Source organism: Meleagris gallopavo, chromosome 1 (genome assembly GCF_905368555.1).
Source record: "Meleagris gallopavo chromosome 1, MGAL_WU_HG_1.1, whole genome shotgun sequence".
Taxonomy (NCBI): Eukaryota; Metazoa; Chordata; class Aves; order Galliformes; family Phasianidae; genus Meleagris; species Meleagris gallopavo.
Genome location: NC_139404.1, coordinates 110,183,387 through 110,198,597, shown reverse-complemented (window position 1 = coordinate 110,198,597; position 15,211 = coordinate 110,183,387).

Genomic DNA, 15,211 nt, shown 5'->3' with positions numbered 1-15,211 from the left:
CTTTGTTGTATTGGCGTAATCAGTGACTTGTGCATTTTAGCAAGTTTTATCAGCCAGCAATACTTTCAGTTCAGTTACAAGGATTCAAAACAATATGCAAGAATGGATTTAAACTTGCTGAATGTGAAAATTGAATTTCAAGTCACTGTAGGTTTAGAATTGCTTATTGTATTAGTTTAGATGCTAGCACTGCATGTGCTGTGCATATTCTTGATTTTATTAAAATAAAAAAGTTGAACTGCATAGTCTATTCATTTGTGAAGCGTCACTCTTCTGGTTTATGAGCTGTAGTTCGAGCAGTCTCATCCCCATGCAAATCTGGAAGCAGGTGAATATAGTGTGGTACATATCAGCGTGCTTATCAAATGGGAGCTGAACACAGGGTTACTGCTATGGTAGCAAGCATAGAATTACCTATGCCTAGCAGTGTTGGATACTTGTTCAAGTCTTATAAAGAAGTTGAAGTGGGTGCAGGACAGATCAGATTTCCTTTCCCTTCCTTTAGGATAACAAGTTCAACTGCAATGAATGAAACTTGATTGAAGTTTATGCACAGACTTCAGTTCTTCAGCCATAGATATTCAGACCTCATCTTGTGGTTGTGCTGCATCTTAGTGGAGATATCAGTGGGTGATACCCTTTACAAGCTAGCTGCTTGGTAGCCTTGTTGAGAAGAAGTGTGCAGTTGTAGGAAAGCTGCAATATGTACTGGGTCACAGTTGGAGAGTGGTAACTTGTCCATCTTTCCTTCAGAAAGTCAGTACCTTCATAAGGTAGCAGAACCAGACCTGTGCTTGTTGCCTTTAGAAAATTGAAGCAATGGGATTATGAGCTGTGAATAGGCTAGAGTGAGCTTGTGTTCTGGGATAACCATGGGGAGGCAGTGAAAGGAATAGATTCACTTGTTCAAGTCCATATTCATCTGTTGTAGAAACAATTCTAAATACTATACTGAAATGACTTCTTTCTCAGCAGGATTCCATTTAAGAGAGCGAGAAAGTAAATCTACAGATCCACGGTAGGGTTGAGGACTGATGTCTCAATTAGTAGGGGTGTGATGTGTACCTGTAGTCCTGTATCCATAAATGCCTATCTGCAAGTCTTCCTTGCCTCGTGAAACACTGCTTAGTAGACCACATGTGCTTTGAAGTATTGAAGTACCATGGAGGAGACAGCTTTGTTTACCTGCTTGCTCGTGGCTGTTTTGAACACACTGAGTGTGGACCACACTAAATTTACCTGCTTTAGACTTGCACTAATTACCAACTTCATCCTGCAGGGCTTTGTGTTGTCATGCTATGTCCCTGGATGTGCAGCGTGCACTTGCCTTCCAAAAACTAACCTGGCAGTTATTTCTCCCCTTGTTTATTATTAGTTAGTCATAGGAATTCCATGCCGTAGTTAGGACATAACTGAAGCATACTATATTTGGAGGTGGTGTGTAGGATGTGCAAGCTGAGCCTCAAGCATGGAAGTTTGTGTTAATTGTTTGAGATTGAGGCTTGTTCAAAGTGAACGTTACTGCAGGTGGTATAGGCATGGCAGAATTCACTTGGATGACTGAGGAGCACAGTGGAGCAGCCTTTAGGCCAGACATACATAAACAATGCTCTGAACCAAGGAGTGTACAAATTAGTGGTAATGGTTACTGTAAAATAGGGGGAAGTCTGGTATGTGACAACTGAATATTTCTGTCAAAACATAGGAAACTTGAAAAGTTCAAGACTGAAAGTGGAGAAATTATCCTCTAGTGCTATGAGGCTGAAACCAGGTATCTGGGAAATGGCAGGTATGAGTGTTAGGATGCTGATAAGCTTGGAACGTCTTCCCACAGAGGTTGGAAAGTGTGCCTTATTGGTTCTCGGTGTAGTGGGCCCTGTAGTTTTGACACTTTTGTGTGATAACTGGAAAAGAGGATTGATGGGGAAGGAGCTGTGAAATCAAATGGTGAGAGTTACTCATTTGAGTATTCTTGTTTCCCCTTAGTGAGGTTTCTGTGGCTGTGGTAGTGGATAGAGGGTGGGTTTAGTGTAATGTCATACCATGGAACTTTATAATAGATTAGGAGAGCAGAGGGGTTAGTAGAGGACTTTTTGAGGACTAGAGGATTAGTTTCATTAGGTGCTAGTGTGAGATCTAGGCAATGACTATGTACAGGAAAGACTTGAACAAGCAGTACATTGCTGGCCACGATGAGATCCTCAGCAAAAGTTGCACTGTATACTTCATTAAAATTGTGTGTCTGTAGCCTGCTGAGTTTGTGAATCCTCCCATCAAGTGCAGTGTTCACTGTTGCTCATATTGGTCAGTGTGTTCATAAAAATAACCTGTGGCTATTTACTGCAGTCTTGAATTACAAAGCTTGAGTGTTAGCTCATCCTTTTGGAGGAGGAGAACAAATGAGAAGTCTGTAGTTCTGCTGTTCTGTTGTGAGCCTGTCTGCTTGAGTGAACCTGTTGTATGATCACGCAAGTCAACTCACTGGACAATTGTAACTGAATTATTTCTGAGGGGAAGATTGCCAAGGCTATAAAGATGACAAAGTTATGCATAAAACACTTGTCTGGAAATGTTCCAGAATTCTGGTTCAATCCAAGTTGTTTGCTTGTTTCTGTTGTGAAGCCACCTTCATACGCAGCACTGCTCATATGTAAGCATTCATGTAAGTAGTTCTCAAAAAGTCACTGATGTAAAAATCCTTAGTTTGCAGAAATGTTGTGAAATAAGGAGTGACTTTAATGGAGTGGAGGGGCAGGTGCTGATCTCTGATGATAAAACCAAAGGAATGGCATGGAGCTGCATCAGGAGGGTCAGAGGGTGTTAGGGAAAGGTTTTTCACCAGGCGGTGGCAGGCAGAGCCTCAAGTGCTGGAGTTCAAGGAGTGTTTGAGCAGTGCTCTCAAATGTAGGGTTTGAATTTTGAGTGCTGGCTTTGATTGTTGTGGAGTCTCTTCTAACTGTTCTGTGATTCTAGCTGGAGTAACTTGCTGACAGTTAACGAGGCAGACCTGGAGCAGAGTCGAGGTTAGGAAAAGTCTGAGCAATGTTAGTCTTTGTTGATTTTGTTTATTTCACCTACCAGAATCTGGTGGTTCTGAAGAGAGAACGTTGGTTCTTCTTTGATATTATTTAGGGGAGGTGTGGAAAGACTGTCAGTGCTATGGATCTCCCTAAGTCTGTTTAGGATAAGGTTGGATGGAAATTCTATTGTGCATTTAATTGTAAAAGACACTTGTTCCTCTGTAAATAAGCAATTGAAATCTTGCTCTAAACTTAAGATTTTTGCCAAGAACAGATCTGCTATTAATCCTGCCATTTCAGTGGAGATTTACCATGTGTATCATCTGAATTTGTTAGCAGAGAAATATTGCTGCAAAATGAATTACATTGTTCAAATAAGTGTTCAAACAGCGTGTTCAGAGCACAGAGTACACCCTGCTGAACCTTATTAATAACTCATACAAGTTTCGGTACAGTGACAGTGGCAACATATGTGGTATGAATAAAAACTTTTGTTCTCGTTGCTGTTTTGTACAAGCTAGATTTTTCAGAGGAACTGTTTATCATTCTTCCAGGGGTAAAATCTGGTAGGCCAGGGATACCAATTTCACAGGGAAGGCTGAAGTACAATCTGGAGTACCGGTAGAAATCTGTTGGCATTATGTAATTATGTAATACTCAGCATAGAAACTGCAAGTGAGTATCAGAGCTTTTTCAGTAGTGAGGGGGCTCATCTAATTTCTTTGAGTAGGTGTCTTAGTGGGGAAGAAGAGTAGTGATAAACTTGAGGGAGCAGTGAGAATAAGGGTTAAAGCCCCAAGACAGCTGACGACTTTTCTGAGCTGCACAGCTGATGGTTATCTGGGATCAGTCACATCATCATGCTGTAACTGTTCTTCTGTCTTGTTTATTTGAACAGTGTAAGATGTGAACTTTTTTCAGGCATGGACTGCAGCAGCCCATCCCATCTCATCTGCCATCTTAGCTGGGACTTCTAATTTCAACTTACTGAGAGTGTGAGAGTCTTCAGTATATTCCTTGTGATGCTATAATAAGAAAACTTGGTTTCTGATGGCATTTCTTAGTTACTTTTTATTTCTAGTTCAATTACTATTGTTAACTTTGTTTTCTATCTCCTTTTATTGTAAATTCTTCTTGCTCTTTATACCGTGCTTCTCACGGTACTTGAAATCTCAGTTGTTCATGTGGTTGAAAGCATTTCTTAAGAAGTAGGGGAACCAGACGTTTAGAAAGAGCTATTTACAAAGAAGGAATGGCCAGAAACTGTGTGGACAAACAGTTATCAAAGTACTACCCGGGTGCTAAGCTTAGTGAGAGATGAGATTCAAGTCATAAGAAATGTTCTCTGAAGAAGTGCAAAGCACTTCTAAGGAAAGGAGGACTAGCTTATGGAAAGAGAGTACTTAATTATTGATCTTTTCCAAGTCTCTCATTTTTGTCTGTGTACAAAGAAGATAAGGATTCTCTGGTAGAAATGACTATATACTTAGGCTTTCAGTTGCACAAGTCTAAGAATATTATGGGAACGCATAGTTGAAAGCTTGCTTGAGTCTTCCATCTTCCTTTCCAAAGAATGATGCATCCTTTCCTCCCTATCCCTTTCAACAGCTGAGAAATCTGCTAATTAGACTGCTGTGGAATTGCAACATACTTTATGGACGAAATGGAGTAATTCCCAAAGGGAACTCCACTACATGCCCACTTCATAGAGATAAATGATAGCCCCACCCAGCCGCTAGTGTTCTGTGCTACTTCTCACAAGTCTCAGCATGCTTTGAGAAAAGGAGGTCACTGTTACCAGGAAACAGACACGAAGCAGCCAAGCAAGAGGCCAGTGCTGCAGTCAGAAATAGAACCCAGAAGCCCCAAGTGTCAGTGCTCTCTTCTGAGAATGACCCTCTGGTGCTCTTGTGCAAATAGCAACTTCCCTTCATAGTAACCTGGGGAACTGGGAGCAGCATGGGCACTCTGCTTTAGCATGGGAACTAACAGGCTGCAGCTATAGATCTTCAAAGTGTATCATTCCTTTAGTAGAAGCTCCCTGGGAATCAAAGTTCCCCATGCAAGTTAAGTTTTTATGTGATCTTTGAGGTTTTAGGAGGTGCTTACTGCTGGTCTGGTCTTCAGTTTAGCGTCAAGGTGATGCAGCCTTACTTGAGATGATAGGTCCCTTGCTGTTATACTCTGAGTGGTTCTGAAAGGAGACAATCATGAATTTGAGATGTGCTTGGCGGGTACTTGTGATGTACCACTTGTGATATGGAGGCAGATTTCACAATAAATACTGGAGTACAAGACAGCACTCCCATGACTTGTAGCACTTAACGAGTTGTACTCTGCAGCACTGCTAAATTTTCTGGCATGGGCTGTGCTACAGGATTGTGACCGCTTGTGGACGAGGCTGTGGGTACCATATGCAGGTTCACCCCCAACCTCATGTTCAGTTCCTCCAGCTACTGGCACTGAACTGAAGGTGAAACACATCAGAGGAACCCTCTAAAAGGAGAGTAGATCAAAATTTGTTAATAATTACATAGATACCATAGAATGTGTTTAGAAATAAGGAACGAGTTCCCATGTGGATGATTTAATTGGAGATCTGTATTTCTGTGTGGCATAGAGTCTTCTGGCTACCCTGGTTGTGTGTTTTTTTTCTGCTACCAATCACCTGATGCTTTGTGATGAAGGATTAATTCTGTGCTAGGTCTTATCTCCACTAGCTTTAGATGGGCTGTTTTGTTTCTAACCATGTAGTTGGGGACTAGGAGCTATTTATTGCTGCATATTTGTGCCATTTGTCCTGCTGTCTTAGATCCACTGTTTTCCTTCAGTCTTCTTAATAAGCTCAAAAACCTACACCTCCCTATGAGAGCCAAAGATCAGCCCTCATCCTTTTGAACCATGAAAAGCCTTTTTTATCCTGAACTCTTAGCCACCATTTGCAACCTCAGTGTGGTTTGAATATTTTCAGACCTACTTCCTCAGAAGTCGGAAACTTTATACCATTGTTTTCCTTCAAGTTCCTCATCCCAGAGGCCTATTTTTTCTGTATATCATACAGCCTCAAGTGGGCTTGAGCTCAAGTTGTGAAGGGCTCCTTTTGGGTACAGACTGTAGCTGCTGTGCTCTTCAGGGTAACTAATCCATGTCTCCAAATGAGGAGTTGGCAGGGCTGCTCGGGCAGGACCTTGTAAGTAATAGGTTCTGAGTTACAGGACGATTGCTGCTGAAGGTTTTTCTCTGCAAAATTATTACTTCAGGTTATTTAAACAGCTCCTGAAAGCCCTTGAGATCTTTTAGCCCAGAGCAGTAACTGGTAGAACTGTAATGGATAAGCCTATAAAATTTGTACACAGTCCTCACAAGCAGCTTTATGAGCTACTCAGCGTATGACTTCTTAGCAGTTCAGGAGAAGGTGTAATATTTTTAGTATTATCAAAATACCAGAATGCAGTAACTGAATAACCTCCAAAATGAGGAAAAAAGTAGTTTGTGATGGTAGGTTTAATTTTCTTCATCAGAGCATGCTGTATTTTTTAAATTAGACCTGGGTTGGATGTATTTTTCCTTTTTTTTTTTTTTTTTGTGGTATCATTCAACTTCAACATTTTTCTTCCATGTCAGTACAAAGCATATGATCTAAATAAGTGGCACGTTTGAGTTGTTTGATAACTTCAGGCTCTCTGTCATACTTCTTACTTTATTAAAAATCACATTAAAATGGCTTTCCTTTCTAAATCCAATTCTCAAAATACACTGTTTTTAAAGAATGCTATTGGTTGACATTTTGGCAATTCAGAGCCACTTTTCACAATGATGATGTCTTTCAAATGTTGTAGTGGTTTTTTTTTTTTTTTTTTTTTTTCCAAGAACCAAAGCTTTTTGACAGTCACAAAACTGTTTGGCTGAAGACTTTCTGACCAGCTATAACCATTTCGTTTGATTTTGTGTGTTCATTTTGTAAAGTTGCCACCAGTATATGAAAGCACGGCCTAAGCAGCCAACGTGTTCAGTGTATGTGTTATAAAGGACAACTAGGTTATAGCCTCGAGCTGCTATCAGAAAACTTCTGTTGGGTTTTTGAGAACAAAAGAAGCCACTTAAACTACAAGTTCATGTTGTGTTTTTGTGTACTATACAGAGCTGATTCTGGTCAGGCCTTTAGTGATATACTATCTTGGTTAATCCTCTAGCAAATGACTTTCCAAGCATGGAGGAGACAGGCAATCTTTCCAAAGCATCCTAGCTCTTGGCATACCTTCACCCCTCACTACAAGAAAGAAAGACATTGAGGCCCTGGAAGTGTCCAGAGAAGGGCAGTGAAACTGGTGAGGGGTTTGGAGCAGAAGTCCTATGAGTGAGCTGGGATTGTTTAGTCTGGAGAAGAGGAAGCTTAGGGGAGACCTCATTGCACTCTACAACTTCCTGAAGGGAGGCTGTGATGAGGAGGGGTTTGGCCTTTTCTCCCAGGCAACAAACAGGACCCGAGGAAAGGGCCACAAGTTTGCACCAGAGGAGATTTAGATTAGACATAAGGAAAGCTTTTTCTCTCAGAGAGTGGTCAGGCATTGGAATGGCCTGCCCAGAGAGGTCGTGGAGTCGCCGTCCCTGGAAGTGTTCAAGAGGCATCTGGATGAGGAGCTATGAGACATAGTTTAGTGGCTTGAGGTAGCAATGGCGATGGGAGGATGGTTGGACTAGATGATCTTGCAGGTTGTTTCCAACCTTGTGATTCTATGATTTGCTGCTGTTTTCTTGAAAGGAAGTTTTCCTACTGATGCCACCTGTGAAGAAAGCTGAGCAGAGCACCTCTGGAATTGTTTCTTCTTTTGTGTTGCCATGGGGTAGCCAAGACCAATCCTTCCACTGTTGCTTATGAGTTAAGTAAGGGACAGCATTTTTTTAAGCCTTGAAGGGAGCAGATGATTGGTAATACCACTGTTATTTGCTACTGTAGGTGAGGCTACTACTAAGTCTGCCACAGAGAGGGGAACTTGTGTCCTGAAAAACAGGGCAGCTCAAACTTGCTGCAGCAAGACCTTGTTCCCTGTTGTCAATAGCAAAGCAGGAATAGGATTAAAGCTTTGAGTCTTCCTGCTTTAAGGACGGGGGAGGAATATGACACTTCCTCACTTCAGAAATGTCTGGGTTTCCTTCCTGACACAGGAATGATTTAGCCATTTAATTTGTGGTGCCTGATGTTACCCATCATCCCTATTGTCCCTCCTGAAGGTCAGATTGGTCTTCCATCACATTAGGAGAAGATAAGTCTTCTGGATATGAGATGACATCTTCCATCCTGCTTCATTTAACCTTTGTTGCTGCCCTCCAAGGTTCTTTTTTTTTTCTTTTTTTGCCCCTTTTTTCTCCCAGTGGAAAGCTCCTGCCATCTCACTGTTCTGCTGAGATCACAGAGAGGTCTTTGAAGTGTTGATCTGGACTAACACTGAGTATGGAAAACAACAGCATCTAAAATGAAGATGTCAGTGGGTTTGATTTCTGTTTTTGTACAATGTGTCACCAGTGACTTTGGGAGCGCATTTTCAAGTATATCAGGTAGCTTGCCTTTTTTACATATCAAACTGGAAGAGAAGCAGATAGGGAATAGGGGAACAGTGAGATTGTTAATTTGACTCAATAGCTCTTCATCCAGTTCAAAAAGACAGGTGTTTTGTGACTGTGCTGTTTTGATCGAAGATGCTGTTCTTCAAGAGTCAGAAACCCCCATCCTGTTCAACTCAGTGTAAGTCCTAGATACAGAACTGTGCTTACTTGTATGGGCAGGCCTGCTGTTAAAGGTATTTGCAGAAATTTAAAGGCAAGCTGTGTGTGGAGGAGGACTAGGAATCACTTTCCTTCTGGGCACGTGGCTTGGGCAGCACCTGCTCCTTTGCAGAGAAACCCCCCATCCCACCCAGGGCCACAGGCAGCCTTGCAGAGTTTTGTTCAACTGCTGCTCTGTCAGCTGAGTTTTTGGTCTTCTACAGCTTGCACATGGGAGAGGATTTGTACAGCACATGTGCTATTGGTTTTGGAACAAAGCCCTTGGAGAGTGTCAGGGAGTTTCCTTGTCTGTTACTGGGGATAATTCAGTTTGCTTTGGATAAGGCTTTAATATGTTCAAATATAAGCTTTCATCTGTTCCAGCATTCGTGTTTTTGTGTATGATCATATGTCGCGTATTATGGGCTGCTTGTGTTCCTGTGTATTTGATAGAATGAAGTAAGGTCACAGGAAATTCGAGGCTTCAGCATGTACAGAGCTGCACAAGTCCCAGCCTTCAAGCTTCCTTCATCTGCTTCACTGTCTCTTATCTTGTTCCCAGTTTTAACAACCACAGGGCTCCTGCCTAAACTCTTCCAGGCCATCTTTCCCCGTTCCATCTTACCATGGGTATTCCTAGTTTCCATCATTTATTTCCTCTCCCCTATAGTCCTGGCGGTGTTATAGTGTCTCTAGCAAGGAGCTATGAGACATCAGGAAATCTGCATGACATGCAGGAAAATGCTGGTGCTCTGTAGCCTCTTGTTCCTTGTTTGTATAGCATCCGGTGGAGCAGTGTCTTATTGGAAGTGCTGTACAAATACATAGGATTGCTCATAAGAGTATGGGGATTAACTCCATAATTCACACAAATTGATGCTAATGATAGAGCTACTTAGGGAGTACTCTGTGTACAACTCCGCTAGCTCTGCCTTTCCTCTGATCTCCTGGAAGGTATCTCCTGTAGGCTTTGAGAGGGCAATTGGCAAACTGTGGTTGGGGATGCTCCAGACCTCAGCTGGTGAAATTAATGGCTGGGGGAATTAAATATAAGCAAGTGGTGTTGCATGCTTTGCTGTGGGAAATTCCAGGATTATCTGTGTTTTAAACCTCCTCCACCCACAAAATCCAGCTGTGAGAACCCTGCAATCTGAACCCTCTCCCTCTGAGCTGCTGTGCCAAAATAGAAACAGGCTTTTTCCTGGTCAGGCTTTGTCCTGAGATGATCTCTCAGTTTGTGAATGTGCTCTGACTTGGCAAAAATACAGCCATTTAAAATATGCAGCCTGACAGCTGTGACACTGTGCACACTATGGTCTGGTGACTGACCCGAGGAGTAACAAGTGCCCTCTGCAGAGCAATGCGGTCAACACTGGAGTCAATCTCGTCAGTGCCTGTCCTGCTGATTTGCTAGCCCAGCACCCCTCTTCTCTGCAGCTGAGACACAAAACTGTGGCTTTGGCAGTGTGTTAGGGAGGGCGGAAGATGTGAGGTCATAAAATCCATTGGTGACCTGGAATGCACTGGTGTTTGCACTGCAGCCTTTGATGTGCAGGACTAAAATAGGGTACCAGAGGCAAAGTGGTCCAGTGATCTTCGAGAGCTGTAAACTTTAGATTTGATTGTCTTTTCTATTTACAGGTAAGGAACCAAATATTTGAGCTGCAAAGGTGTGTAAGCAATTTGCCAAAAAAAAAAAAACTGTATAAATCTCCATTCGGTTGTTTTCTTAGTGGAAAAGAAAGGCCAGCCCTTCCACATTCGAGACAGTCTAAGTTAGATGAATAAAGATATTTGGAGGATTGATTCCTGCAAGTTGCAGTCACTGCTGTGCTGCCAGTTTAAGCTCACATCCAGCACTACAGTGAGTATGCTGGGGTGGCTGGAACGATGCCCCTTCCCTTGTTTAAGGATATTTACTTATCCTTTCACAAGGACTCATACGTCCCAGGCGACAGCACTGTTTTCCAGACTTAGCAGTGGATTCAAGCTGGTAAGAAAGCAGAGAAACCAGTCATTTCTTTTGGTTAGCTTATGAAATATAAGGGAGCACTGAAGTGTTTCTTTTTTATCCCAAATGAAGAACGTCAGATAGATCTTTCTCATCTCTCTGAAGAATATGGCGTGGGAGGTCTCAAAAGTACAAAATTGCTTTTCCTTAATCAAAAAGACAGGAGCCCTGGAGCTTTAATAGAGACATATTTTCTTTCCAGCAGTTTCAAAATTTGTGCTACATTTAATTTGATGATGGAGGAGTTTTAAAGGGGTTGAATAAATCATTCTGTGTTAACTGAGTGACATGCAGATGATATGTCCTCTGCCGGGGATCTGGTAGGTCTTTCAGGAAAAAAAGAAACAACTACTAAAAGCAGACTCAATTTACTGTGTTTAAACAACAGAAGTGGAAAACATGCCTCAAGTACATAAATATTGCTGTCAGAGAGAAAAATGTAAAATGGGCATGAGGGCTCTTTAGCTAAACTAGGCCAATGCATTCAGTTACCAGGGAAGATGTTGAAGTGTGCAGAAGAGGAGGAGGGCTGGTCCAATGTAAGGCTATCAGGTGGGTGCAGTGGGGCTGCTGAAGCTGCTGCCTCGCAGGGCAGGGATGGGTTAAAGCTGGAGTAGGTCATGGCGCAGCTTGCTCTTTCTGAATTATGAATGCCATGCTCAGGTATGCTTTTGCTTTGAGATGTTAATGGCTTCAGTGAGTGGTAGCGTGTGAGTGTCTTAACCACTTTTATGTCCTACATATGTCAGTTGGCAGGCAGTGACAACGCACAGATGGATTGCAACCCTTGCACCCACTTGAAGAAGCTTTGCAGCATTTAAAGCTGGAGGTACATCACTGTATATCCCAAACTCGACCCTAAGAAGGTGCAGTTAGTATTCAGAAAGGACACATATAGCTCATATTTGCTCTATGTTTAAATCAAGCTTATGGTGCATTACTATGCAAACGTTACAACCTGTATTTCCAGCAGTGTCACTCAGCTCTCATGCATAATGCTGTCAAGTCGGGAAGAAGGAAAATCAAGTACACCAAAAATAAATAAAACAGTATGCTCGCACATGCTGCAGCTGCATCACATCTTGTTTATTACATGCAGCTCCTCCCACCCTGCTAATGACGTGCTCTGAAGGTTTCAGTGTGGAAAGCTCAGCAGCTGCCAATGCAAAATGACAGCAGTAAAGCCATTATGATTTATACTGCCTCCACATCAAGTCTGCAGGCTTTGTTTACGAATGGCTAGGCTGTTTGTGCAGGGCTGTGCCCAGTTTGGTGTATGGGAAATCTGGTGGTGCAATGATGTATTCAGTTGCACTGGGAAATAAAGAGGCATTCTAAAGACTTAAGGCACTCCTTGTGTGCTGCTGCATTTCATTTATGACATATCCAAGCCTGTCTCTGATTGGCTATAAATGAGCTCCCACTGAAAAATAAAAGCACGGACTGCCTGGGAGAATGTCTTCCAGATTTCTCATACAGACTTAATTAGCAAAGCTAGTTCTAATGAGTGCACAGCAGGTTTTACATTACACCCCCCCAGATACTGGGGCAGGACTTTGAAATTTACAATATCAGTACCAATATTTACACACAGGCTATAGGCTGGAATGATAGGAAGTGCAAGACTTGCCGTGAGAGCAAGGGTGGGGGTATAGTTTAGGAAGGGAGGATAAACAAAGTTATTCCTACCAAGAAAGTGGGAATTCAGAGCTGCGTGGGCTGAGTTTTGTCCTCACTTGACTTGGGGGAATTATGTGATTTTATTCTATGACTCACAGTTGTTTCTACAGCATTTGCGTCACCCAAAGAAGTCGAATCTGCATAAGATCCAGTGTGTTCCAGGAGGTAATACTTTGTTCTGTAACGTGAATTGGCGAGCACAGACTGGCAGCTTTCTTGTTTTGCTTCTTTCTTGTTATTATCACTCGGGCACAAACAGCAGAATTTCTCGGAGCCGTCAGATTGTGTTATCACAGGAAAGCAAATGCAGCATCAGGGAAAATCCTAGCACTGGGAGATTCATTTGCGATTCAGCGAGAGTGAATTTCTCTTACTGAGAGCCATAAGCCTCTGGTGTGCCTCCCTTGGAGTCTGTTTACATGTGGAAAAACACAGTACTGCATTAGTTAGGTAACTGAACTGCTTTCCTCAGTTCCACCCGGATTCGGCCTTATTTCACTTTCAGAGCCTCTCCCATTATAAGTCATCTCATCATAAGGTGCCACAACTTCGTCACTGCCCTGGAGTGCTTGGGGTTTTTCCACCCAAGAAAGTTGCTGTGGGGTTTGGCACATGGAAGAAAGGGATGTCAGAACTGAAAGGTGAGCTCAGGCATTGGTTTGGAGGTACAGCAAATCCAAATTTAGTGCTCTTCGGGCTGGTTTGCAAGGACTACAGCCCCGTGGTGCAAAGTGCTGACCCAGCCCCGGCTCACTCTGCTTGTTCAGACGTGTTCGAGTGTTTCTGAGAAGTTATATTTATGCTGGCAGGCTGCACGGCAGTCAGGTGGTGTCTATCCACGTGGCTCTGCTTTTCTGCAAGGCTGGATCGAGTTTCTTTTCCTGCAGCTGGCACAGAGCTGTCAGACAAGTATGATGTTGACATAAACACTGTGCCAGCTAATTTAACAGAAATGAGCTGGCGTGACCTGGAACCTTGCAGATGGGGTTACATTAAGGGCCATGGGAGTGCCTCAATCTCCCACCCATGGCTTGGGAGCAAGCAGTGGCTCAGATGAAGCTGAAATCCCAAGCAAAACGAGGCTTTTCTTGCACCAAGCACCTCGTACAAGATGGAGAGTGTGGGTGACACTCAACCCCTCATCCCATCTCTTTGCTGGAGAGCGTGTGGACTGGCACCGGACTTTGCTTCTTGTTCATCATTTATTGCTTGAGGGCGTCATCGCCCTGTGTGCCTCATAAGATAAAGGAAACTTTCTTCTCTCTCACCATTTTGGCTTTTGTTTTCCACTTGCTCAGGAGTTGCCAAGGCACAGGCATCTCAGATGCATCCTGGCAGGAGCTGCATTAATCCCCCACTCTGCCTCTCTTGTGTCCAGAGGAGAGGGAAATGCAGCCGATGCAATTACCAGCTCATTAACCAAATCCCATCACAACCGGTCACTCTGCACATTCTTGGTGATTTAATTCCCCCATTTAATTAATTCCTCCCCTAGACGCGATTAGCTCACATTAGAGACTAATTACCAGTTAATTTTCAATGTGATAGTAAGTGCTCTTCCAGGCTCTGGCTAAGCTTCCTTGGTCATGCTGGATTTCCTCAGAAGCAGCCACTTATGATCCGGATTCCTACTGGCCTTGCTATCTCCTACACCACATGCAGGCTGACTGCAGCCCCACCGTGATGGCAGTGCCTGCTGATGCCGTGGAATCCTGAGGGCACTGACCCTTCCCATCACTGCTGGGCTCTTCTCCTGCCCAGGAGCGGACCAAGGGAGATGTGAGAACCCAAACTGGAAAACATTTACAGTGTACAGCTTTGACCTTCTGCCCCTCTGGTGCCCAAAGCCTGTGGGCTTTGATTTTTTTTTAATCTGCTTGTGTGTTTGTCAGAGGCCCTGGGGATGTGCATGCAGCCAAGGGCTGTCTGCAAGGGCTCTTGGTGCATGGGGAGCTTTTTTTGTGATCTGCTCTCTGCTCCAAAGACTTCTGCATTTTATCCATAGGATAATTCAGTACAAAATGCAGAAGCTGAACAGGAAGCAGAAGGCAGTGCTTCCTCCACACCTCTCCTCCCGGATGTTTTTGCAAAACTGCTTTCTCAGTGTGCTGCTGCCACGTGGAGGCCTCCTGGCCTCATTTGTGAACTGTGCAGCACAGTGTCATGGTTTCGACAGGAGGGGGTGACAGTCCTCTTCTGATCCACACCCGCATGCAGCGTCTGCCGTCAGGCACTCCTTCATGGACTGTGTGTGTATTTGCCTCCCCCACACAGCAGAAAGCAAAACATCACATCTGCTGCTGCCCAGGCAAGCTCTCACAAACCCCTACAACTGTTTCCAGGAAAGCAACCCGAGCTCTGATGGGCAGCCTGGCCCTGCAGTTTGCTCTGGAACACAGAGATCTGGGTAACTTGGGGTGTAATGCCCAGATGGCACTTAGGTTGAAGTAGGCCCCAAGAGCTGTCAGCTGGGGCCTCAGGCAAGGCTCTGTAGGCATAGGCTGATCGTGCTGTGCCTTACACAGTGGGCAGGAGCTAGGGGATGCCTCGGCCCTTCAGATGGAGGCCGGCAGGCAGCATGGGTAGATTTCCTTCCCCACTTTCCTATCCCACACCCATGAGCCCTTTGCTCTGACAGCACTGTGTGCAGAGTGTTGTTCCCAGATGCACCCAGGCAGCTGCTGGCAGTGCTCGCTGGGTAGCAAGAAGGGTGAGAATGTGTTTTGGGTGCCCTGCA